The sequence below is a fragment of the Muntiacus reevesi genome, chromosome 1, assembly GCF_963930625.1.
Source record: "Muntiacus reevesi chromosome 1, mMunRee1.1, whole genome shotgun sequence".
NCBI lineage: Eukaryota > Metazoa > Chordata > Mammalia > Artiodactyla > Cervidae > Muntiacus > Muntiacus reevesi.
In genome coordinates this window covers 33,013,778-33,039,882 of record NC_089249.1, presented here as the reverse complement: position 1 = coordinate 33,039,882, position 26,105 = coordinate 33,013,778, and the positions used below count along the sequence as shown (strand labels likewise).

Here is a 26,105-nt window from a genome sequence, read left to right as displayed (position 1 = left end):
GTTGGATGTGGGTCTCAAGTCCTAATAGAAAAACAGGGGGTTTTGATTTGCAGCCCTTTAGAATGTCCTGAAAGGCTATCACTAGATGTCAGCTGCTATTACTCATGAAGTCAAAACATATGCTTGCCCTTACTTGATGAAAATATCAAGTTTTTGTCCAAAAGAACATGAACTCACACCTAACTGCAGTCCAACCCATTCATTTCTATGTACCTTCACCCACATATCCACATGGACTCCCACATATAATTATGCTTCACCCACACACATAATTTAATTTCTCATCCCTATGTTAATTATATCCTCAGCCTAAGCATCTAAATACACCCCCTGCCTCACATCTAATTACAGCCCCCCTCTTATGAATGTAATTATACCATTCAGGCACCCATCTAATTATGCCCTCCTTGACGTATTTAATTGCACTGCCCTGCTCAAGGACCTAATTACATTCTAACCAGTCCATCAATTAAGCCCCCAACCCTCCAACCATATTCTTCAGATGCACATCTCTTTATCTCTGTACCCCACTTTATTATTTCAACTAGAGACTGCCAACTTCCCACAAGCAAATTCCCAGCAAGTATGGCACCCAGATAAACATGCAAAATAATGATACATGTTCAGATGCAGCTGAATCAAAAACAGCTTTGGTTATTCCAAGTAAATAAGGTTTCCGGTATTTATTTTTTCAGTTTTATTTAACCGGGCCCTTGGAAGTCAAAATTAAAATTTCAGCTGCTTGTTTTTTTTTTTAACTTTGCATGCTTAAGCATTTTTATGATGAAAAGATCTAGTAATTAGTTAATTTATTTCAGAGACAAATGCTTCTCATTACAGATATTTAATTATTGAACTCTTTAAAAAAGCATTACCCAAAACTTTGCCTGGGGATATATATTTATAAATACTAATGATAGAATATTTGCACATCCCTTCCATTTAAAAAAGGTTAACTGTTCTTCAATTACACAAAATGAATTTCCAGAAAGCTGTTGCTAAGATCTGTATTCCCCATTCCACTAATAAAATTATGATTATAAAAAGACTAGTTCACTATTAATAGTCCTGCCACAGAGGATGCATCTCTGGAAACTGAATGATGTTGAGTATTTATATGTGCTGTCCTGCGCTGTGCTGAGTCGCTCAGTCTGACTCTCCAACCCCATGGACCGTAGCCCACCACCTCTGACCATGGGATTCTCCAGGCAAGAATATTGGAGTGGGTTGTGATGCCCTCCTCAAGGGTATAGTCCCAACCCAGGGATCAAGCCCAGGTCTCCCACATTGCAGGCAGATTCTTTACCATCTGAGCCTCCAGGGAAGCCCAAGTATTTATATATGCAAAAGTAGGAAGTCAAGAAACACCTGGAGTAACAGGCAAATTTGGCCTTAGAGTACAGAATGAAGCAGGGTGAAGGCTAATAGAGTTTCGCCAAGAGAATGCACTGAACATAGCAAACACCCTCTTCCAACAACACAAGAGAAGACTCTACACATGGGCATCACCAGATGTTCAACACTGAAATCAGATTGATTATATTCTTTGCAGCCAAAGATGGAGAAGCTCTATACAGTCAGCAAAAACAAGACCGGGAACTGACTGTGGCTCAGATCCTTATTGCCAAATTCAAACTTAAACTGAAGAAAGTAGGGAAAACCACTAGGCCATTCAGGTATGACCTAAGTCAAATCCCTAATCATTATACAGTGGAAGAGAGCAATAGATTTAAGGGACTAGATCTGATAGACAGAGTGCCTGATGAAGTATGGATGAAGGTTCGTGACTTTGTACAGGAGACAGGGAACAAAACCATCCCCAAGAAAAAGAAATGCAAAAAAGCAAAATGGCTGTCTGAGGAGGCCTTACAAATAGCTGTGAAAAGAAGAGAAGCGAAAAGCAAAGGAGAAAAGGAAAGATATACCCACTTGAATGCAGAGTTCCAAAGAATAGTAAGAAGAGATAAGAAAGTCTTCCTCAGTGATCAGTGCAAAGAAATAGAATAAAACAATAGAATGGACAAGACTAGAGATTGCTTCAAGAAAATCAGAGATACCAAGGGAACATTTCATGCAAAGATGGGCTCAATAAAGGACAGAAATGGTATGGACCTAACAGAAGCAGAAGATAGTAAGAAGAGGTGGCAAGAATGCATAGAAGAACTGTACAAAAAAGATCTTCATGACCCAGATAATCACTATGGTGTGATCACTCACCTAGAGCCAGACATCCTGGAATGTGAAGTCAAGTGGGCCTTAGGAAGCATCACTACGAACAAAGTTAGTGGAGGTGATGGAATACCAGTTGAGCTATTTCAAATCCTGAAAGATGATGCTGTGAAAGTGCTGCACTCAATATGCCAGCAAATTTGGAAAACTCAGCAGTGACCACAGGACTGGAAAGGTCAGTTTTCATTCCAGTCCCTAAGAAAGGCAATTCCAAAGAATGCTTAAACTACTGCACAACTGCACTCATCTCACACGCTACTAAAGTAATGCTCAAAATTCCCCAAGCCAGGCTCAGCAATACATGAACCGTGAACTTCCAGATGTTCAAGCTGGTTTCAGAAAAGGCAGAGGAACCAGAGACCAAATTGCCAACATCTGTTGGATCATCGAAAAACAAGAGTGTTCCAGAAAAACATCTATTCTGCTTTACTGACTATGCCAAAGCCTTTGACTGTGTGGATCACAATAAACTGTGGAAAATTCTGAAAGTGATGGGGATACCAGACCACCTGACCTGCCTCTTGAGAAATCTGTATGCAGCTCAGGAAGCAACAGTTAGAACTGGATATGGAACAACAGACTGGTTCCAAATAGGAAAAGGAATATGTCAAGGCTGTATGTTGTCACCCTGCTTATTTAACTTATATGCAGAGTACATCATGAGAAACGCTAGGCTGGATGAAGCACAAGCTAGAATCAAGATTGCCAGGAGAAATATCAATAACTCAGATATGCAGATGACACATCACCCTTATGACAGAAAGTGAAGAAGAACTAAAGAGCCTCTTGATGAAAGTGAAAGAGAAGAGTGAAAAAGTTGGCTTAAAGCCCAACATTCAGAAAACTAAGATCATGGCATCTGGTCCCATCACTTCATGGCAAATAGATGTAGAAACAGTGGAAACTGGCTGACTTGATTTTTTGGGCTCCAAAATCACTGTAGATGGTGATTACAGCCATGAAATTAAAAGATACTTGCTCCTTGGAAGAAAAGCTATGGCTAACCTAGATAGCATATGAAAAAGCAGAGACATTACTTTGCCAATGAAGGTCCATCTAGTCAAGGCTATGTTTTTTCCAGTAGTTATGTATGGATATGAGTGTTGGACCATAAAGAAAGCTGAGTGCTGAAGAACTGATGCTTTTGAACCACGGTGTAGGAGAAGACTCGTGAGAGTCCCTTGGAGTGCAAGGAGATCCAAACAGGCCATCCTGAAAGAAATCAGTCCAGGGTGTTCACTGGAAGGACTGATGTTGAAGCTGAAACTCCAGTACTTTGGCCACCTGATGTGAAGTGCTGACTCATTTGAAAAGACCCTGATAGGAAAGATTGAGGGCAGGAGGAGAAGGGGACAACAAAAGACAAGATGGTTGGATGGCATCACCAACTCAATGGACATGAGCTTGAGTAAGCTCCGGGAGTTGGTGATGGACAGGGAGGCCTGGCCTGCTGCAGTCCATGGGGTCCCAAAGAGTCAGACACAACTGAGCGACTGAACTGAACTGAAGCATTCTAAGGAGTACTGTGTATTTTCACGTATCCATTATTCTGGATATAACTTCTGGAAGCCAACTACAAAATAAAACATTAGTTTAGGTTTCAATTGTTGTATTATGTATTTTTCACATATCTGGATATAAATTCTGGAAGCCAACTATAAAACATCAGTTTAGATTATAATAGAAAAGAACAAATCCGACTCCATATTAGATCTGTTCCTTTTCTTGTGCTTAGTCATTCTTTTGTAAAAGAACGTTACAGGATGGCTTAGTCTCAGGGTTCTGACCTTTAGAGTCCATTCATATGGAGATAAAAAGTTGCAGAACAGAGATTAACTGTTGTTTCATTGCAGTTTTACAGGTATATCATGACCTGACCTATGTAAACAGCTGCAAGAACAAAGAATTCTGACACCCAGAAGTCTGCAGCAACCTAACCACGTCCCTCCCTCAACTTGCTTTAAAAGCTCAGCTCAGTTCAGTTCAGTCACTCAGTCATGTTCGACTCTTTGCGACCCCATGATCCGCAGCACACCAGGCCTCCCTGTCCATCACCAACTCCCAGAGTTTACCCAAACTCATGTCCATTGAGTCAGCGATGCCATCCAACCTTCTCATCCTCTGTTGTCCCCTTCTCCTGCCTTTAATCTTTCCCAACCTCAGGGTCTTTTCAAATGAGTCAGCTCTTGGCATCAGGTGGCCAAAATACTACAGTTTCAGCTTCAACATCAGTCCTTCCAATGAACACCCAGGACTGATTTCTTTTAGGATGGACTGGTTGGATCTCCTTGCAGTCCAAGGGACTCTCAAGAGTCTTCTAGAACACCACAGCTCAAAAGCATCAATTCTTCTGCGCTCAGCCCTCTTTATATTCCAACTCTCACATTCATACATGACCACTTTGCTGAAACTCTGAGGAGTTCCAGTTTGCAGGGGATGGCGGGGGGAGGGGGGTGCATAAACAAACTGTCTCCTTGCATGGCTCTGAAATAAAACTTTCTCTGTTTCAAACTGCAACATTTGGGTTGTTTGGAATCACTGTGTGTCAGGCACACAAACTCACTATAGGTAACAAGATGGCATTTGGCAGATTTATTGAACATTTCATACTCAATTACTGGTTAACTTAAGTTTGTTAATGATGTAGTTTCTGATGGACGGATGCTAAAGCTGTAAGGAAGGCTGTCCCTATACTTTAAGCCAGAGGTTGGCCACACTTCAAAAATTCTCAAAACCAAGGGGAAAGGAAATACGAAGGGCATGCACATTACAAAGGTTGTAGCCAGCGATTCTTAGTGATGGAGCAGAAAGTGGCAGATGCCACAGAGGAAGCTACACCCTGTATCATGGTGAGACTTTTGTCTTCTCCACTCACAAGGTGAAAGTACCACCAAAAGCTTCTTTTTCTACAAATACAGGCAGCACATCTTCCTGTCAATGAGCCTTACCCTAGAGCCTGCCTGCCTGCCTGCATCCAAGTTTGGCTTAATGCTTCTTCTGTGACTGCTGGCAAGTTACCTAAGATCAGTGTCTTAGCCTTTTCGTTTGTAATAATGGTACCCACCTTGTACAGTTGTAAGGATTAAATGAGTTATGTCTAGCTAGTACAAGATAAATGATTGGTAAGTTATTTTTAATCAACTCAGATTTTCTCAGCAGCACAGCCCAGAAACCTTGGGAGTAATGTTTGCGTGTCTCTCAGTATCACCTAATGTGTACCTCTGCAAAACTCTTCTGTGGTCCTTCTCTTTCCACCCTCATAAGTAATTTTACAGTGGCTGGTTACCATGAGTCAGCTTCTGGTTCTTGTCTACCATCCCTCCTTCACTCGAATACACTACTTATTCTTCTAAGACAAAAGTGATGGTATCACAGGTGTTCACAGTGCGTCAAATAATGCTCATTAAATGCGTGTAGCAATTATCCCACAGTAAATCTTCATATAAACAAAGGCTAGTGCAAATCACTTCCCTATCAAAAGAAAAAGTAGTACAATATATGTTTGCTCTTTATCCACAGGCGAAAATGTTTGAGATCTTCATTGAGACACTTAGGACCCGTCAATATGCCGAAGTCCCTGCTCACCCTTTTCTCAAACCACATCATCTATGCTCACACCCCAAATTTTCTCCACACCATTTTATTTACAACTGCTGACCTCCCGTAGAGCATGAATTTCTTGTCTTCCTATACTTTTTTGAAGACTTCTCAGGTCCTCCAAGTGGTAAAGAACCTGCCTGCCAAAGCAATACAGGAGACATAAGAGACGTGTGTTTGATCCCTGGCTTGGGAAGATCCCCTGGAGAAGGAAATGGCAAGCCATTCCAGTATTCTTGCCTGAAAAATCCCATGGACAGAGGAGCCTGGTGGGCTACAGTCCATGGAGTTGCAAAGAGTCAGACACGACTGAAGTGACTTAGCACACACGCTTGTTGCTGCTCCAGGGCCTCTTCCTCTCTCCTGCTCACAACTTCCCTACTCTATTATCTACCAAGCAAATTATTTTTCACTGTTAATATTTATGAAGTGTCTGCAGGTTTCTGCCCAGTAAGATCCCCTACAAATTCAAGGAAATACTCCAACAACTAAAGCAGAAGAGAAAAACATAATTCATTTATGCTCAATGAGTCATGAGAATTAGGTACTAAAGCTCTGCACAGAGGCTTGTAAATATGTGTGGAATTGAATCAAATCACTTCTTCAATACTTCAGAGACTTTTAAACTTATTACTGTTGATGTTGTTATTCTGTTTGCTTTGAAATGGAAGTCTCTTGTTTTTCAAACAAGATTGTATGAAGAAAAACTCCATAAAAGAAAAAGAAATAGGAAAACAAGTGAGAAGATGTTGTTCTGAGGTCAAGGTGGGCATCCTCCCCCACTGACCTCTTGTGTTAGCTGCTCAATCGTGTCCTACTCTTCTTGATCCAAGGGCTATAGCCCACCAGGCTCCTCTGTCCATGGGATTCTCTGGGTAAGAAAACTGGAGTGGGTTGCCATTTCCTTCTCCAACTGACCTCTTGGTCTCTCTCAGTTTTGAAAGTGACACTGAGACACAGCAAGGAATTTGATACTGCAGAAAACTACTAACCTAATCAAACTCCTTTTTTCCCCCCAGGAATGAAGAACCACAAACATCAAACACCTTTTAGCTAAGGAAACGTAGCAAGGATTTACTGAGTGCCAACCAACCATAAACCAGTTACCATATGATGTACTGGGGCAAAAACCCTGACCCCCAGTTCAATGTTTATTCCACTAAAATATGGTGGGAATTAAGACATCTGTTTTATTTTCAACCATAAATAGTGCACAGTAACTCAGTAATGCAGCAGACTGTTAAACCGTTAATCCAATTTAACTGATTAAGCACTTGAACTAGCAAAACCAGATCAACTGCCTGCTAGTTAACTATTAATTATTCAATTAATAAAAAAAAACAGTATTGTCCCCTATTTCCATTAAAAATGAAAAAGGAGGGGAAAATTGGGAGATTGGGGTTGACAAATACACATGCTGAGTCGCTGCAGTCCTGTTCTACTCTTTGCAGCCCTATGGGTTGTAGCCCACCAGACTCTCTGTCCATGGGATTTCCCAGGCAAGAATACTGGAGTGGGGTTGCCATTTCCTATTCGGATCTTCCCGACTCAGGGATCAAACCGGCATCTCCTGCAATGGCAGGTGGATTCTTTACTGCTGATCCGCCAGGGAAGCCCAGGACCAAGAATATTCATCCCTAATAAGCATGGCAGGGTGATTCTGACATACATGGGCCACCCTGAAGGAACCGGGAAGGATGAAATAAACAGAGGTAAGGATGTGAGTATGGAATTTAGAGGCTGTAAAATTTAGCTGATTGGAGGTTTGTGGGAGGGCAGGTCCTGGGAGATGACTAAGGGAGCAAAACTGGGGAAAGGGGTGCTCTGGAAAAAACTTTTCCTTTTTTCTCACAAGTAAGGATGACAGATTAAAAAAAAAAATACAGTTAGGGGAGGTAGGAAGCTCAGAAGCCAGTTACTCTGGAGGAGAATATTCCCCGCTGATTTCCTCATTTGAAAAAATGTTTTTATTAATTTTTTATTAAAGTATAGTCGATTGGCAAAGTTTCATTACTTCCAGGTGTAGGGCAAACTGAATCAGTTATACACGTACATGTCTCCATCCTTTCTAACATTCTTTTCCCATATAGGTTATTACAGAGTATCGAATAGAGTTTTCTGTGCTATGCAGTAGGTTCTTATTACATATCTGTTTTATACAGGAATGCATACATGCTCAGTCCCGTCTGATTCTCTGTGACCCTTTGGATTGTAGTCCTGCTGGGATCCTCTGTCCACAGGATTCTCCAGGCAAGAATACTGGAGTGGGTTGTCATGCCCTCCTGCAGGGAATCGTCCCGACTCACGGATCGTACTGGTGTCTGCCTGCACCTCCTGTACTGCAGACGGTTTCTTTATTAACTGAGCCACTTGGAAAGCCCTGAAATATACACACTGCTATATATAAAAGATGGCTCAGTGGGTAAGAATCTGCCTGCAATGCAGGAGCTGCAGGAGGTGTGGGTTCAATCCCTGGGCTGGGAAAACCCCCTGAAGGACGGCATGGCAACTCACTCCAGTATTCTTGTCTGGAAATCAGAATCACTCTGCCCTGCATAGTTGAAATGAGTATTCTTGGCCGGACACGACTGACTGACTGAACTGAACTGAACTGATATTTGGTCCTGGGCTTCCCTGGTGGATCAGTGGTAAAGAATCCACCTGCCATTGCAGGAGATGCAGATTAGATCCCTGGTTCGGGAAGATCCCCTGGAATAGGAAATGGCAATCCCACTCCAGTATTGTTGCCTGGGAAATCCCATGGACAGAGGAGTCTAGTGGGCTACAGTCCATGGGGTCGCAAAAGGGTCAGACATAACAACTAATCGACTAAACAACAACAATATTCTTGGTCCCACCTCAGCCCTCTTGAATCACTATCTCTGAGTACAGTGTGAAAAACTGAAAGTGAAAGTCACTCAGGCGTGTCTGACTCTTTTCAAGGCCAGAATACTGGAGTGGGTACCCTTTCCCTTCTCCAGGGGATCTTCCCAATCCAAGGATCGAACCCAGGTCCTCCACATTGCAGGCGGACTGTTTACCAGCTGAGACACAAGGGAAGCTGCCGGGAGCCAGCACACGAGATCCCACCCATGACAAGGTCATGAGGAGAAGACCTGACAAGCAAGGCAGATCAGGACCTCAGGGATTTCGAAAAGCTGCCCCTTTAAGGCGCTCACCTTAAAGATGATCTCTGTCTTTCTGATGCTTGCTATATTAGGCTACTCCCCAATTTCTGTGACACAGGAAGAAGGCCTTCCCCGATCTCTCTCCACACAGAATCAACCTAGAACTTTAACCAATATGTCCCCCGGACGGCAGTATCCTGTAAGATTATCCAGGATGAAAGGAGTGTTTCAATTTAGACCCTTTAGCTGGCATTCTAGCCTGCTTGGTAAATGTGTACTAATGCACATGACTGCTCACAACACCTTAATCATACACAGCATAAAGAACCCGATCACACAAAAGGCCCTAATAGGCACAGAGCCCTTCGGGGGTGAGGAAGCCCTACTAGAGAACACAAAAATATTATTCTAAAAGTGGTTATAGTTAAAGATTTAGAAAAATAAGAGTTCAGAATTGTTAATTTTAGCCAGGAATGCTAAACAGGGGCTGCCTCACTGGAGCTGCAGAGTCTTTGTGTGGTAAACCTTGTAAATAAATTTAACTGATAACTTCTGCAAAAGGACTGACCTTTGTGTTCATTACAGAATAGATTACGGGAAACAGCTTTGCATTCACCTAGGTCATAAAATGTCAATAGGCCCCATGGCCAGAAGATAATGTACAAGACTCTCACGAAGAAGTATGCAGAAAACACCCTGGTTTCCTGAAGGATAAGCTGATGTAATATTAAACTATCTTCCCCTTAAAAATGTACTAACTTAGAATATAAAAGCTACAGTAAGAAATAAAGATTTACCAGACTCTGCTGCACACCCCCAGTCTGGTCTCTCTCTCTCTTTCTGTCTCTCTCTCTCTCTTTCTCTCGCTGACGCTGTTCATCCTGAGGGTACCCCTGGATCGTGCCGAGGCTGGACCCCAGCAAGTGGCGCCACGAACAGGGAACCCGGAGGTAATCCCCCCCACCATTGTTCAGTCTCCCGGACGGCTAGGACCCCACTAGGGCGCCGTGGGCACCCCTGCATAAGATAGGTAGGGTGAGGAAAGTGGGTAGGCTTCAGGTTTCTTCTTTAGGGCTCCACTAGGGCGCTACAGGCCCCCCTGCATAAGAAAGGTAGGGTAAGGAAGGTGGGTATGTTTAAGGTTCCTTCTTTTCTAAGATTAAGATACTCTCCTTTTTCTTCTTCTAATTAATAACAAAAATGGGTAACAGTGAGTTAAAGGAAAGACAGCTTTTTATTGGGGTTATATTGCAGCTATTAAATAAAAGAAGTACTAAAGTAAAAAAGGCTGGTGTTCAATCTTTTTTTCACATTTGTACAGGAGCAAAGTCCTTGTTTTCCAGAAGACAGCAGTTCTCCTGGGTTCCCTCACCCTCCTGCCCTCCGCCCCAGTGCTCTTTCCAATGAGATCTCTTGCTTTGTCAGCACATGTGTCTCCTCCGACAATTCATTTATAAAAGCCCAGGTGCAGGCCCTGGAAGGGGTCCCCCTTCCTGCAACTGGTGGGGACTCTTCTTCGCTGAGACTGACATCCTGACCACTTGGGGTACTCAGGGGCCAGCTTGCCTGCCAATGGACCAGACCCAGCGGCCGCAACTGGGACCCTTTTGTCCCTGGTGTCCTCCTGATGCGGACAACTGGCCAGAGTGCCCCGACCGGTAAGGAAAAAGAGACTTTACTGACCTCTCTCCCCATCCCTCTCTCTGTCCTCTCCTTAGCCCTTCCTATCCTTCCCGTTTTTCTAGTCCCCCGGTCCTGGACGCAGGAATCTGGTCGAAGGGCCTCAGCTTGCGCTGAGGATTGGAGACTGATCACCTCTTCTTGGCAGAGAACTCGAATTCTGGTAGGGCCGAGTTCCAGTCCTCCCTTCTCTGGAAGCCCAGGGAAGAGTCCCGTAACGCCTGGGTGTCTGCAGGTGGCAGGAGACGTCTGTAAGGCCACCCCTTTTGCTCCCCTTTCCTGCCTCCTCCTTCTTCTTTCCTCCTCTTAAAATCTTTGAGGATATCTGAAGTTCTGTGTCTCTATGGAAGGTTTTCTGAGAGACTGTATTCTTGTATTTAAGGGAGTGTCTGAGGACTGCCAGGTTTATATGTGTGTGTTTTAACTCTGTGTTCTCTGTTGTGATTTTTGATGGCCATTTTGCTTTTTGTTAGAACTTGATTTTCTCTCCCTGTGCCTTGAGACCAGGGCTCTCAGCCATACTTATCTACACCATCTCTAACTCCTGAGACTGAGGGAAAAAGGGGAAAAGCCTTTAAAAATTTTTATTTATTTCAACTTTTTTATAAACTAGTAAATTTTATATTGTAATATCTAATTCATCACCAAACTTAGAATATGAAGCTAGATCTCGCACTGTGTCTGTCTAAATATGTCTTGGTATCTCTTTGTCTCTGGGTAATATTTTTTAAGTTAATTTGTAAATGAGCTCTATTTAATTGGCTTAAAGAAAGGTAAGCGCTTACAAATCAAATAATTCTAAAGTAAACAATAAATTCCAGGTTCAGGTAAACTGGGATATATTCAGTATTAAATACCTGATATTAATGTTTGTTTGTTGACCTATCTAATATAGACATGTCTTAGAGTAATTAACATCAAGTAAAATATTTTCATTATGCCTAGGTTTATTATAAGTTAAATATTGTTATATTGTAATATCTGTTACAAGTTTGTCAGCAAGGAAAGTACCTCAAGTAAAGAAACTTAAAAAAAAAATGTAAATGAGATAGGAGCTTTTAGATAAACTATTAAAAATCATCATACTTTAGAAATGTCTCTCTAAAACAGTCCCTTTAGATTTTGGTAACCTGAATTTCTAGGGTTGTGCTAAATTAAGTGACTGATTTGTTGAATAGCTAGATCATTCAAAAAAAGATTCTGAAACATTCATTACTGGACACTAATTTCCCCTTACAGAGAAACTATAGATTTTGGACTATTAATGAATAATGTTTGATGCCATCCTGAGATGTTCGCTAAAATTTTTTTAGAAATTGTCACTGGTATTTATGTTCACCAATCTGTAGAATGATAATATAAAAGTCAATTCTTGGTTGCTTAAGGAAAGTAAGATGTGTGTGTTCAGTAAAGAAGGTATGAGGAATGAAGTTACATTTTACAAAGGAAAAAGGAAGTAAGTCTGACTTATAGTTGGCTGTTCCAGGATGGGAGAACAAATGGGTACAGAACGTGATAAAAAGGTTTTATAGAAACTAGACCCCAGGGAAAGAGTTTTGTGTATAAATAAAAATTTTCTTGAGATGTTGAACTGGCTTTGATAATGGATTTTAAGTTTCTTTACCTCTGAAGTGATCTGTTACCTTTAAAATATTGTTTTTTACTTTGGCTAAGTAAATATATTATTTCACAGTGATCTATATGATTCTACCTGACAGAGTACTATAAACCCTTTTGATATTTATTGACAAAACTGCCTAAATAGCTTGACTTCTAGCTGACTTTGGGATGCTTCAGAGGGCCCCTGAGACATCCCAAAGAGCTATTAAACTACCTGAGTTCATTTGACATGTTAAATTGCATGGGAAATATTGTTGGAGGAGTGATAAACCTTCTCAGGTTATATTGTATGGTTGATGTTACTTATATAGATATCCTAGAATATATGTGAAATTCATAAAAATCTCATGTCCTGGTAAAATATTGTCAGTTATATTTTTAGTTATCATGTTAAAGTGTTACAAGTCACAGCAATGACCAGGCTACTTTGTTAATTATAATTTAATTAGATTTTAAACATGCCTTGTATGGTTTCACTCTCATGCTTTAAAAAAATACTGCTAGTTCTCCAAGATTTATAAAAAAGACTTTTCTAAGATTAACTGATAAATTTTGTCTGTTTGCTATCTAGTAAATTGGTAACAGACTGAAATTTAGTCTACTCTCTACGTTAAGAGAACAAAGTTTTCTTAGAATGAATCTTTCAATAACAGATTATGAATTTCTTTGCCTTTAAGTGATTTATATTTGTTTTTAAAATCTTTTGTTACTTTAGTAAAGTAAATAAGTGCTATTTAAGATTATGGTACATGTAAAAGCTCATTTTGCTTCTACAAAAAATAACCTCTCACTGTTAGACTTGTGCTATCCTAATGTCCTTAAAACATGGCAACAGTCTACTCCTAAATCAAAAAATTAAAAATGGGTGAATGATAGCTAAAAATCAAAGAGTCAGGGCTATGGAAAATCCAAGACGGCCACTTGACTTTTCCCAGCTCCCTGTAGAACTCTCCAGCAGAACACTCAGAAGCTCGAGACTGAGACCCATCTGGCTGTCTTAAAAAATAAAAAAGGGGGAGATGCCGGGAGCCAGCACACGAGATCATCCCACACATGACAAGGTCATGAGGAGAAGACCTGACAAACAAGGCAGATCAGAACCTCAGGGATTTCGAAAAGCTGCCCCGGCACTCACCTTAAAGATGATCTCTGTCTTTCTGATGCTTGCTATATTAGACTACTCCCCAATTTCTGTGACACAGGAAGAAGGCCTTCCCCGATCTCTCTCCACACAGAATCAACCTAGAACTTTAACCAATATGTCCCCCGGATGGCGGTATCCTATAAGATTATCCAGGATGAAAGGAGTGTTTCAATTTAGACCCCTTTGCTGGCATTCTAGCCTGCTTGGCAAATGTGTACTAATGCACGTGACTGCTCACAACACCTTAATCATACACAGCATAAAGAACCCGATCACACAAAAGGCCCTAATAAGCACAGAGCCCTTCGGGGGTGAGGAAGCCCTACTAGAGAACACAAAAATATTATTCTAAAAGCGGTTATAGTTAAAGATTTAGAAAAATAAGAGTTCAGAAATGTTAATTTTAACCAGGAATGCTAAACAGGGGCTGCCTCACCGGAGCTGCAGAGTCTTTGTGTGGTAAACCTTGTAAATAAATTTAACTGATAACTTCTGCAAAAGGACTGACCTTTGTGTTCATTACAGAATAGATTACGGGAAACAGCTTTGCATTCACCTAGGTCATAAAATGTCAATAGGCCCCATGGCCAGAAGATAATGTACAAGACTTTCACGAAGAAGTATGCAGAAAACACCCTGGTTTCGTGAAGAATAAGCTGATGTAATATTAAACTATCTTCCCCTTAAAAATGTACTAACTTAGAATATAAAAGCTACAGTAAAAAATAAAGATTTACCAGACTCTGCTGCACACCCCCAGTCTGGTCTCTCTCTCTCTTTCTGTCTCTGTCTCTCTCTTTCTCTCGCTGACGCTGTTCATCCTGAGGGTACCCCTGGATCCTGCCGAGGCTGGACCCCGGCAGGAAGCCCATGTAAAGCTGAAATTCTATAAAGTTCACGTGCACGATAAAGATTGTAAGTCACCAGATTCTGCCAGCTCTCAAATACAGGCTAAGGTCTTCCTTCCTTAAAACTTCCCCTGACCAATCTCATCTTCTGGGATCGTCATCCACAGTACTGCCCACTGCCACCAAAAAACCTACAGAGCTGTCACTCCCTCAAACCAGACACTCTAGACACTAGGCATTTGGTACCAATTGCTGTCCTCCATTGTACGTATACAATCCTCCTCCACAAATGGATAATATGCCACCCAAGAGTATAAAGTATGTCTTATAACTCCTAACATCCTCAGACATTATACACTGATCACAGTAAGTACAATGAAAGCATCTACATACTTACTGTGGTCAGTATATATAGATGTTTTCATTTGATTGACTGATTTCAGTTCAGTTTAGCTGCTCAGTCGTGCCCGACTCTGCGACTCCATGGACTGCAGCAGGCCAGGCTTCCCTGTCCTTTACCAACTCCCAGAGCTTGCTCAAACCCATGTCCATTGAGATGATTGATTTACCCACCCAGAAATGCCAAGAATATAAGCAAATGAAGCAAATCTGTTAACTTTCTCAGACCACTGGCATAAAGGTTAAGGATACACAGCTGAGCTAAAAAGAGTCTAGCATAGAGAAGTTGCAAAATCACACATCTACAGAATCCAGGTTGGAAGCACAAGCAGACTGGAAGGAAAACAGTAGGAAGTGCTGAGGACTGGGGTAAACAAAGGACACCTGATCAAATCAAAAAGATCAGGAACTGATCCATCCTCTGTTGATGGGCACTGGGACCCAGTGCTGCCAGATATACTGATGTTTTTTTCTAAGGAAAACGAAAAAGCCGCATCTTTATATGAAATCTAGTCTTTAATATTGATTGTATAGTTCATATGACTTTAAAAAAAAAAAAACAAAAACAGTAAAAGCCAAACAAAATATATTCGAGGGCCAGTTTTGGCTTGCTGGTAGCAATTTTTCCTCTAGAACCCAGGGAGGGCCCTAGCAGATTTATATTTATTCAAAGAGTAGGACGCGAGAGGAGAAGGGCATGGCAACCCACTCCAGTATTCTTGCCTGGAGAATCCCATGGACAGAGGATCGTGGTGGGCTACAGTCCCTGGGGTTGCAAAGAGTCAAAGACACGACTGAGCAGCTCAGCCTAGCACACAGCACAGGAAGCTGGAGACGAGAGTCAATCTTCAGTTATTCGGAAATACATAGGGATATACATGCGTTAGAGAACCTTTAGCCAAAAACTGGGGAAGACTCTCTTCCCCTTTTCAGACTCAGAGAAGAAACAGGTCCTTTCAGAAGGCAGTCTGTGAAGCATTCAGGACATGAATTGACAACAGATGGAAAGTTTTTTGAGAAGTCTCCCTAAGCCTTACTTTAAAATAATATTGTCATATTCAGATATTACCCACTGTGATTTCTCAACTTTAGTGGCTGAAGCCTCTCATTCCAAACAGTTGTTTGTTTTCTAACCAAAATGGGATCATCTTATCCCTGCTATTGCAACATGCAAGCTTATTTAACAAGTGTGCATGCCTTATTTAACAAGATATGATGGGCATTATTTTAATGCCAGGATATTATTTGACTGGATAGGTGGCTCATAATTTAACCAATTTCTTACTGTGAGTATTTTAGTGCTAGTGCTAAGTTGCTTCAGTCGTATCCAACTCTTTTTGACTCTATGGGTCATAGCTTGCCAGGCTCTTCTGTCCATGGGATTCTCCAGGCAAGAATACTGGAGTGGGTTGCCATTTCCTCCCGTTAGGGTTTTCCCAACCCAGGGATCGAACTGGAGTCTCTGGCGTCTCCTGCATTGGCATGTGGGTTGTTTACCTCTAGGGCCACCTGGAAAGCCCCATGAGTATTTTAAGTGGTTCCTAATTTTTCACTTATGTCAAATAACACTGCTATAAACATCTTCAGACTGTGGCAAATCCAGGAAGGTGCACGGGGAAGAACAGATGAATCCATTCTTCTTTCTCCTTTTGTATAAACAATCAAGTTGGCTTAATTTTATGTAAAGCATCATGCAAGAGCCACTTCAAGATTGCCTTCCAGAAAGATTGTCATCCCTAACCCATTCCACACAGAATTCCTCATGGACTGTCATTCCTAACGCATACACACAGAATTCCACATGAGGAATATATATATACTGACCTGATACATATAACCTTGAGAACTTGATCAGTTATTTTAAAGTAAATCCTTACTATATGGAATCACTGGGTCAGATAACAAGCACATATTTAAGGCTTTTAACATACACCGTGAAATTTCTCACCAGAAAAAAACTGTACCAAGTTCACTGACACCAGTGTACCCTGCATTGAAAATAACTTGGGTCATATCAACAAAAGTTAGCAACTGAGCAAGTATTCGTCCACTTCCATAAGAAAAGCACAACGGAAATCTCCTTATATACTTACAGCTATCTCTCCCAGACATACTAAGGGAGAGACTTTATTGTGTTGTAATCATTCTGTGGCGGTTACTTAATCTGAAGAAAAGCAGTGCAGTTTAAATGGATATATTCACAGTTTGGCATCAGTGGGCCTAAGTTCAAATCCAGACTCAGCTTGGAACCAGTTTCTAGCTGGGAGACCTGCATCATATTAACATCTCTCAGCCTTAATTTCTACATGTAAAATGGAGATGATAAAACCTTTACCAGATGAAACATTTAGCAAAAAGCCTGGCACACGGTAAGTTCTCAGCCAACTACAGCTGTACCGCATATCTACACTTCACTGTGTGTGTGGGTCGCACAGTTGTGTCTGACTCTTTGAGACCCCATGGACTATATATAGCCCGCTAGACTCCTCTGTCCATGGAATTCTGCAGGCAAGAATACTGGAATGGGTTGCCATGCCTTCCTCCAGGAGATCTTCCTGACCCAGGGACTGAACCCAGTTTTCCCACATTGCAGGCAGACACTTTACCATCCGAGGCACCAATTACAAAAATATAATTAACTCACTCTGTCATAGATTTTATTTAACATATTTGATTTTCATGAAGACATTTTACCTAGAAGGTAACAGTTTCATAAATTTACTTTAAATTAGAAATAATACATTTATTTAAATAAATGTACCTATTGTTTCTAATTTCAAATAAGAACAATGAATTATAACAAAAATATGTTCAACATTCTTCTTCTCCTAAATAGAAGTATTGCAATTAAGGAACTTGTAGAGGAGTTATAAGCAGCTTATACTCTTTGCTTTATTTGCATATATGCTTGTTGTAGAGTCATAATTAGTAAACTGAAACATATTTGAAACTCCATTATGTCTTTTTTCTATTTGTTTGGCCATCTTCATTTGCATACACTCCTCACTGCCTCCCTGTCTCTCCTGCGTTTATGGCAGCTTTTAATGTGCTGTAGGATAGTTCCATGATGTCTTTCATTTCCCAGAGACACACAGATTTCTTTTCTCTTTTTTGCACTTACCAATAAGATTCTCAAGTAAATGAAGCTTTCATTGTTTTGTCAGCAGCAGCTTTGATGGACCATTTGGCTCACATAACCCTTAACTGACTTAGTGAGAAAAAATGTGCATTGACAGGGTGATTTTCAAGGCTAGAATGATTTCTTTTCAAGTGTACTAAACATAATGCCAACCCCACAGTAGCACTGGCAATAGAAAGTTCAAGGTTGGCCAATTTAACCCTCCGCACTTCTCAAACACATCCTAACTGAAGAAAACTTTGCAGACAGATAGAAGAATAACATATACAGACTGCATATTTATACATGTAATGTAATACATCTATATTATTTGTCCATCATTCTCTAAGTGTCCAGGTCATGGAAAAGACTCAGAAGTCATGGAGGATGTAACACACAAACAAATGACAAGAGTCAGAGCTTCTCCCACCATATGTGTGACCTTGAGATTTTTACTGAACCTCAGTCTCAGTTTTCTCTCCTATAAAATGAAAATAAAAGTACCTTCTGAGAGGTATTAAGGGAATTAGATGAGCTGATAGTTTAAAAACGTGCCAAGCTTGGCACTTCAAAATTTCTCAGTAAATATTAACCATTACTAACCTTAATTAACCACTTCAGTTCAGTTCAGTCGCTGTTGTGTCCAACTCTTTGCAACCCCATGGACTGCAGCACGCCAGGCCTCCCTGTCCATCACCAACTCCCGGAGCTTACTCAACTCATGTACATTGAGTCAGTGATGCCATCCAACCATCTCATCCTCTGTCATCCCCTTCTCCTCCCGCCTTCAACCTTTCCCAGCATCAGGGTCTTTTCAAATGAGTCAGTTTTTCGCATCAGGTGGCCAAAGTATTGGAGTTTCAGCTTCAGCATCAGTCCTTCCAATGAATATTCAGGACTGATTTCCTTTAGGATGGGCTGGTCGTAACCAGTAACTACATTGCTTTGATCTCCTCCCTGTTTTCCACTGTTTTTCCAGTGCCCACTTCCCCATATCTGCTCTGCCTATCCCCATAGCTTACACACTCCTGCCCTATTCAGCTTACAACTTCTTTCCACTATCTGCAAGCGTGATTCACCAAGATTCCAGTGGTTTTACAAACTAAAACAGAAAACCCGAGTTTCCTTCAGGCACTCTCTTTTTAAAGACATGACATTATCCATTACATTTTAATGCCACTATTTTCTATTAATATGATAACAGTTTGCCTTTCCTGCCCCCAAGGTCTCCTAGTCCTCACTTAATCCACCTCACAGCTGACAAATCCTCACCATGATTTAATTTTCTGGACCTAAATCTTCATGTTCTAAACCTTTCCTTGCCTCTATTTGTTCCTTAAGGGAAAGGTCAGCAATGAAGGGATAAAATGCCTTAAGAACTTAATGCCTGTCATTGACTTTTAATTTTTGATCTGTTCTATCTTCTTCCTTCTGAATATTATAGAGCATTCTACTACTTTAGCTGCAAGGTCTTTCTCATGAAATGGGATTACAATCTGAAAAAGAAGTCTTAGAGGGTTACTTAATTGATGGCTTTTACTACTTCCCAGAAAAGTCATGAAGTTTTCAAGTCAAAAGATGATTTTTCTAACCGCACACTCAACATACTAGTTTAGTGTCTATAATCTGGCTGAAATCTTTTTCCTTGTTAGAGTTCCAAGGGGCTAAAATATTATTACGGTCTCTGGCAAGAGGTTGTATTGGAGCTATATTGGTTTATATTGATTGGTTTTTTTCCTAAATATCTTGGCTCTGTAGTGCTACAAAGACTAAAAAATATTTCCCTCCAGCAGCTGAGGCAAGATACCCTGAAAACAAGCGGGGAAGGAGTATGTTAATTGAAAAGATGGTGGTATTGTAAGAGCTGTCATTTCAAAATACAAATCCCACACGTTCGTTTTGCAGGAAAATTGGTGCTAGGATATCTGATGGCTGGAAGATTGAAGAAGAGAGCATGATGACCTCAACATGGGGGCCTAGAGCCTGGGGATGCCAGCTCCAGGCAGGGAGGAGACCCAGGGGACACCTGTTCTTCTAGCCCCATCACTGCTCCTGCCCTTTAGTTCTGCTTGGGCAGAGGGCAGAGCCTGGCTTAGCTGACGTCACTGACAGTGATTTTAAATCTTTGGAAAGAGGAGCAATTTCTTCATTGTGGTATCTTGCAAGATTGATTTCACTGCAACACCTGAGACCCCGTATTGATAAATAACCACCTAAGGGCAAAATAGTTGTAGCAACAATAGGGGTTCAATGTCTATTTGGGCTGTTCAACCTTCCTTGAGCATCACCACCAGGCTTCTCTTACAGGCTTCAGTCTCAGACAATCATTTAGAGATTTCCCAAGTGACTGCATCCAATGTGGGGCTCTCCCCCTCTGCTCTGTGATAATGAACTCCAAGTTTCTTATATATAAATATATATGTGCGTGTGTATATGTGTGCATATATATATGCCGCACCTAGCTGGGAGGTCTACCAAGATTACAGTTGGTGATTTTACACAGTAAAACCAAGCTGTTTCATTCCTTCCACTAAAATTTACTGAACTTCTATCACGTCCCAAGCTTCAGGGTAATAACTGAGATACTATAACAGAGAACAAACCTGAAATATACACAATAGTCCTTTTGCAAAGCTCTGCCTACCAGGCTTGACCTTTAAAGCTAAAAAACTTTCATTCATATAGAGATAAAAAGTTGAAGAACAGAGAATAACATTTGTCTTCCTGGATGTTTAAGGGATGTCCTAGAGAATAACGTTTGTATTCTTGTATATTTACCTGACCTGCGGAGACAACCCAAGACAAAAGGATTCTGGCACCAAGAAGTTTGCAACAACCAGACATACCTCTTCCCCTTTTAGTAGAGAAGCCTGAATCCAAATTTGGGTAAGATGGAGCTTTGGGACACTAGTCTGTCATCTTCTCGGTCTGGGGGTTTTCTAGATAAAGTCATGATTCCTTGTCCAAACATCTCATCTCTCCACTGACTGGCCTGTTGTGTGGCAAGCAGTACAAGCTGGGACTCAGTAACAGTATTATAGAGTTCCCTATCCTCCCAAATTAAATACTGTCCCCGGGACAGTGAATACTATCTCAAATGAGAGACAGCCTTGAATCAAATACTTAAACAACTGAATCTAAAGTGATGAATGAGAGGTATCTGAAGGAAGGTACCTGGAGGAACTGATACTCAAACAGGATCCAAGGGATTAATATGAGTGAACCAGATAAGAGAACATAAGAGCCTTCCAGGGAAAGGGACAGACTGTCACAAAGCTCTATAGAAAGAGAGCACATAGTATTTATTAGGGATTGAAAGCAAGCCAGAAAGGTGAAGAGTCAAGGGTGAGAGGGAACACCAGGCAAACTGATGCTAGAGCCCCAGGCAGAGTCTTGTGGGCCTAAGAAATCTGTCTTATCCTGAAATCAGTGGGATAGCTGATCAAGGATTTTAAACAATGGGATGACACAATCTGATCTGCATTCTAAAAAAGCAACTCAAACTGCAATGTGGAAATGGACTGGAGAGGAGGCCAGATTAGATAGAAGAAGGCCAATAAGGGACTACTATAAAATCCTGCGCAAGAGGCCACTGTCACCTAGAACAGAAGGGGAGAGGCAGTGGTGGAAAATAAGAGAGATGTGATAGAGAAAGAAATGATCTTCACAAACATTCAAATGCCCTTCAGTTCTATCCAATAACAATCTCTCAAGAATAATATAGTTGAAAACTGGTTTAATAATAGCAAAACAAACTAAAATAAAATGCAGTAATCCCCTTATATACAAATCTTCAAGTTGCAAACTTCCAAAGATGTGAATGTGCGTTTCATCAATGTCAGGCATCAGTGAAATTGCAGTCTGCCTTCTGTCTCCTATTGCTGACGATCCTTCAGCTCTACCGTCGCCCACCTCCTCTCCCTCCTCCAGCCAGTAACTCTTCTTGCCCGTTCACTTGATGCCAGCCCCTATGCCAGTTGTTGGACTTGTACTAATGCACTTTTCAAGGTACTGTACTATAAGACTAAAAATGCTTTTATTTTTGTATTTTTATGTATTATTTGGGTGAAAGTATTATAAATCTGTTACAGTACTGTACTATATAGTCGAATGTTAGTTGGGTACCTAGGCTAACTTTGTTGGATTTTTAAAAAATTGGATTTATGAATGTGTCCTTGAAACAAAACTCATTCATATGTAGGGGACTTATTATAACAACTACATGCCCAGCACCAAACCTGTGGCTTAACTTTAAAACTGTATGATCGCGTTCGTCTCAAAACTAGAATGAAACCCTAAGTGATCTCGGACATGCCACATCCCACACAACGTGGATCATGTTAACACCCACTCCCTTTCCTTCTACCAGCATTGTGGCCTTCACAGGACTGATCCTGGGTCCTTCCAGCACAGGCAGCATCTTCTCACAAAAGAATAAAGCTGCAGTCATGTGGTTGCAAAGGCTCTGGAAGAACAACTCCCCCTTCTATCGTTAATTCAGCTTGTTTTCACTTACCATCTGCCATGCTACATGCCAGGCCCCGTCTAGATACTGCCCTCAGAAGCTTTCCGGTGTGCAGACAGCATGTGAACTAGCTACTCAGTAGTACAGTGACAGAGATATACACAAATTTGGGCAGGGCAGAGGAGGGGGAGAACAGATTTTTAATTGACATGGCAGGCAACAGAGATCTTGGAGAGGAAACTGGGAAGATTATACACATATGAAGATGCTTTAGCTGGATCTTGAAAGATAAAGAAGAACTTATCAGACAATGAAAGGAAGAATATGCTGGGCAGGGGGAATAAAAAAGCACAACTTTTGAGGGGAAATGCAAGTCACATGGTAATCACAGAGTACAGCTGATTCTTCAATGTAGGGGGAGGGGTGGTTAGGGAGCCCAATCCTCTGCACAGTTAAAAAATTATCATGTTAGCTTATAATCAGCCCTTCTTATACATGGTTGCTCTGGATTCATGGTTCCTCTGTATTCATGGTTCTGAACCTGAGTTTCAACCCACAGGAGATGACATAGTACTTTAGCATTTACCATTGAAAAAAATCGGCATATAAGTGGTCCCATGCACTTCAAACCCGTGTTTGAGAATCAATTGTGTAAAGTAATAAGCAGCAGGGGAAAGAAGATGGATGGCTATTACCAAGCTGATAGATACCATCTTATATTCTCCAAGAGTTCAGATGTTGAAGGCCTATGTGCCACTGAACGAAGTCTGACCTTTACCACCTTTATCTGTAGGTGGTAATCAGGCAGGATTAACTTGTCCAAGACTCAGTGCCTGCAGTCTAAAAGGAAGTGGCCTCTGGTAAAAGCGCCATTAAGGCCAGCAGTGGTCTGGCACTGAAGGCACTCAGTCCGGGCCAATAGCAAGGCAGGATCCCAGCCCTCCCATCATGCCAGGGAAGAGGCCAGCTCTTACCCATCCATGAGCCAATTGATAAATCCTTTTCTGGCAAGCTATGTCATTCACCCATGGGTGCAAGGCTTGTCCTCTGGCTGCTAGTCATGACTACAGAGGGCTTTCCATCATCCGCAAACACTGAGCTGATAAACCAAGCCAAAGTCAAGCTCTGCTGTATCTTAGTACAAAAATACCACAGTTTTTGAATCACGTGAGGGGAAGGGTTAGCACTCCTAATTAGATGATTACTATGTCAGCCTAGCTTCAGGGTCCCTCTCCTGGAGTCTAGAACATCTAGAAGCTCATCATTTTTAATCATGAAAAGGCAGCAGAGTGTCTGACAGCTGCTACTTGTCCTTCTCCATGAGTTTCCTGCTCTGACTGCTCCAGCAGGCTTAGCGAGTGTTCAGTCTGGCCACCTGCTTTTGTTTGCTTGCATGGCAAGCAGAGAGGAGCAGCCTAAGAGAAGCTATACAAATCATTTACATTTTGTAATGACAGCCACTGGCATCAGGGTGCAGGGCATTGCAGGGAGGCAAGTTCGTTAGAGAGAAACTTGTCAGAAAGTTCTCGAATGAACCCATGTAACAGATGACAAACCCTGACCTACTGCACTGACAGAGAGTTCTTGAAAGAGGGAGTGGAGTCAAGAGAAATTTAGAAAAGGAAACGGCATTGCAAATGTGGTTGGTACAAAGGATGGACTCAAACATAAGTACAACTCCAGTGATTGAGCAGGTTATGGTATCATTTCCTGCAGCAGGGAATAAAGAGAAGCTGGTGGGGAAAGAGGGAGTTAAATTTTGAACATGTGGAAGGTAAGGAGCCTCTGGGACACTGAGACAGGACCCAAATAAGGGGAGAGAGAGGGTCTCTTTTAACTCACCACCATCTCCCCAGGAGTGAGTCCAGTCCCTAGTACACAACAGAAATTGCTTAATAAATGAACGAATGTGTCAGCTCTCTATTTTATACAGAATTACCCCAATTTTAGGAAAGCCTAGTCTTGCTGGCACAGGGCATATTCATTTTGGTAGCAAGTTCAACACATGTGAAAGGGAATTTCTGGGGCAGCAAAGCCTTATTTTAAACTTTAACTCAACTCTGATTATATGTTGCTGGTTCTCAATTTGTACTAAATTTTATGGATCACATAGAAGTACTATATTTTTTATATAATCAACAAGGACCTACTGGAAAGCAAAGGAAACTATACTCAAAAGAATATGAAAAAATACATATGTATATATAGATGTATATATACGTACAACTGTGCTGTATACCAATAACTAACATGATACTGTAAATCAGCTATACTTCTTTAAAAAAAATGACACTTGAACAGGACTAACAGATATTTGTAAATAAACAAGTAAATACAAATAAAATTAAGATTAAAGCTTATTTTATTAAAAAAGAAATACTATACTTTTCCCTGGAGTCCATACATATCACTGGCCTTCAGGTTTGAAGAACTCCAACAATCTCCATCTCATCTGGAAGCACCTGCCAACTGCAGTTACTTCATTTCTTAATGACCTTGTGTGTAACAGTCAACATCTATGTCAGGCTTTCACAAGAAAAAACAATTAGGAAATGTATACGTTTTATGATTCCAGAATAACAATACTTTGTGAATGTGCTATCCTCTGAATAGTAGATAAGACCTCAAATTGTATTAGATTGGCCTAAAGGTACATTCGGGTTTTTCTGTAAGATGGTACGGAAAAACCCAAATGAAACTTTTGGCCAACTCATTAGAGTCGACTGAACCCTAGAAAGAGGAAAATTTAAGCAAAATAGTCATATACTTATAAGGAACTGCTAGCCAGTGCATTAACAGCAGATCGCCCAGAGTAAAAATTCTCGAATGAATTTACTTTGCTATTGTCTTTCTGCTCAGCACCTTTTTATTTTCCTTAGCAAAGAGTTAAAAGTCTGAGTCTCAGAAGACAGGAAAAATGAAATGTATCAAGAAAAATTTTAGGTATAATAGTTTTCAGAGTATAAAATGTTGGTTATCCTCAGGAAGCTCTTCTGTTTCCATTACAGTCAGCGAATCTTGATCCACACCCTATCCATCCTAAATTTCACCATACTTAGCCCGTCACCTAGCCCACCAGCCTCCTCTGTCCATGGAATTCTCCAGGCAAGAATATTGGAGTGGGGAGCCATTCCCTTCTCCAAGGGATCTTCCCCACCCAGGAATCGAACTCGGGTCTCCTGCATTGGAGGCGGATTCTTTACCATCTGAGTCACCAGGGAAGTGCCATATTTTTCAGACAAACTGCTAATTCATTGCCTTGGTTAACAATTTGCCCAGATTCTCTCCTTCACTGAGCGTCTGTGTCCTCTGTACTGGCAGTCTCCACAGGGGTGACCCAGGAGAGGGTAAGAACTTAATATTTTGTCTAGAAAATTATTCTTTATGAAGCCTAATTCTCAGCCTGAACTCACACTCAGGCCACTGCAGACTTGGCCTGAGCCCTGGGAAACGTGGACCAGCCCTGGCTCCAGGGACATGATCTGGGGAGGTAGCCACCCAAAGCTGTGGGAATCACCACCAAGTTACCCATGATCTCTGACTCTGGCCTTGTGGTGTGACGCTGGTAACTTGGCCTCTGTCTTCTTTTCAAAACACGGTCCCACGTTGCTCTTCCAGATTCCTGGTGCCCAGCTCAGACTCAGTTCTAGAAATGTGCCTCTGCCTTGTTCTCAAAAACTGTCCCGATTAGGCCAGGATTAGGGATGAAATCGACATCATTGCAGAGAAGGCAATGGCAACCCACTCCAGTGTTCTTGCCTGGAGAATCCCATGGATGGAGGAACCTGGTGGGCTGCTGTCTACGGGGTCACACACAGTTGGACACAACTGAAGCAACTTAGCAGCAGCAGCAACAGCGTTGACTTCAAACACTCCT

The 26,105-nt window shown here is 41.4% G+C and overlaps 1 protein-coding gene across 1 annotated transcript in view; it reads right to left on the bottom strand.

Annotated features, from left to right (window-relative positions):
- Nucleotides 1-26,105, bottom strand: part of ST8SIA1 (ST8 alpha-N-acetyl-neuraminide alpha-2,8-sialyltransferase 1) — a 157,925-nt gene that overhangs the window by 64,221 nt on the left and 67,599 nt on the right. The gene's annotated exons all lie outside the window — the stretch shown is intronic.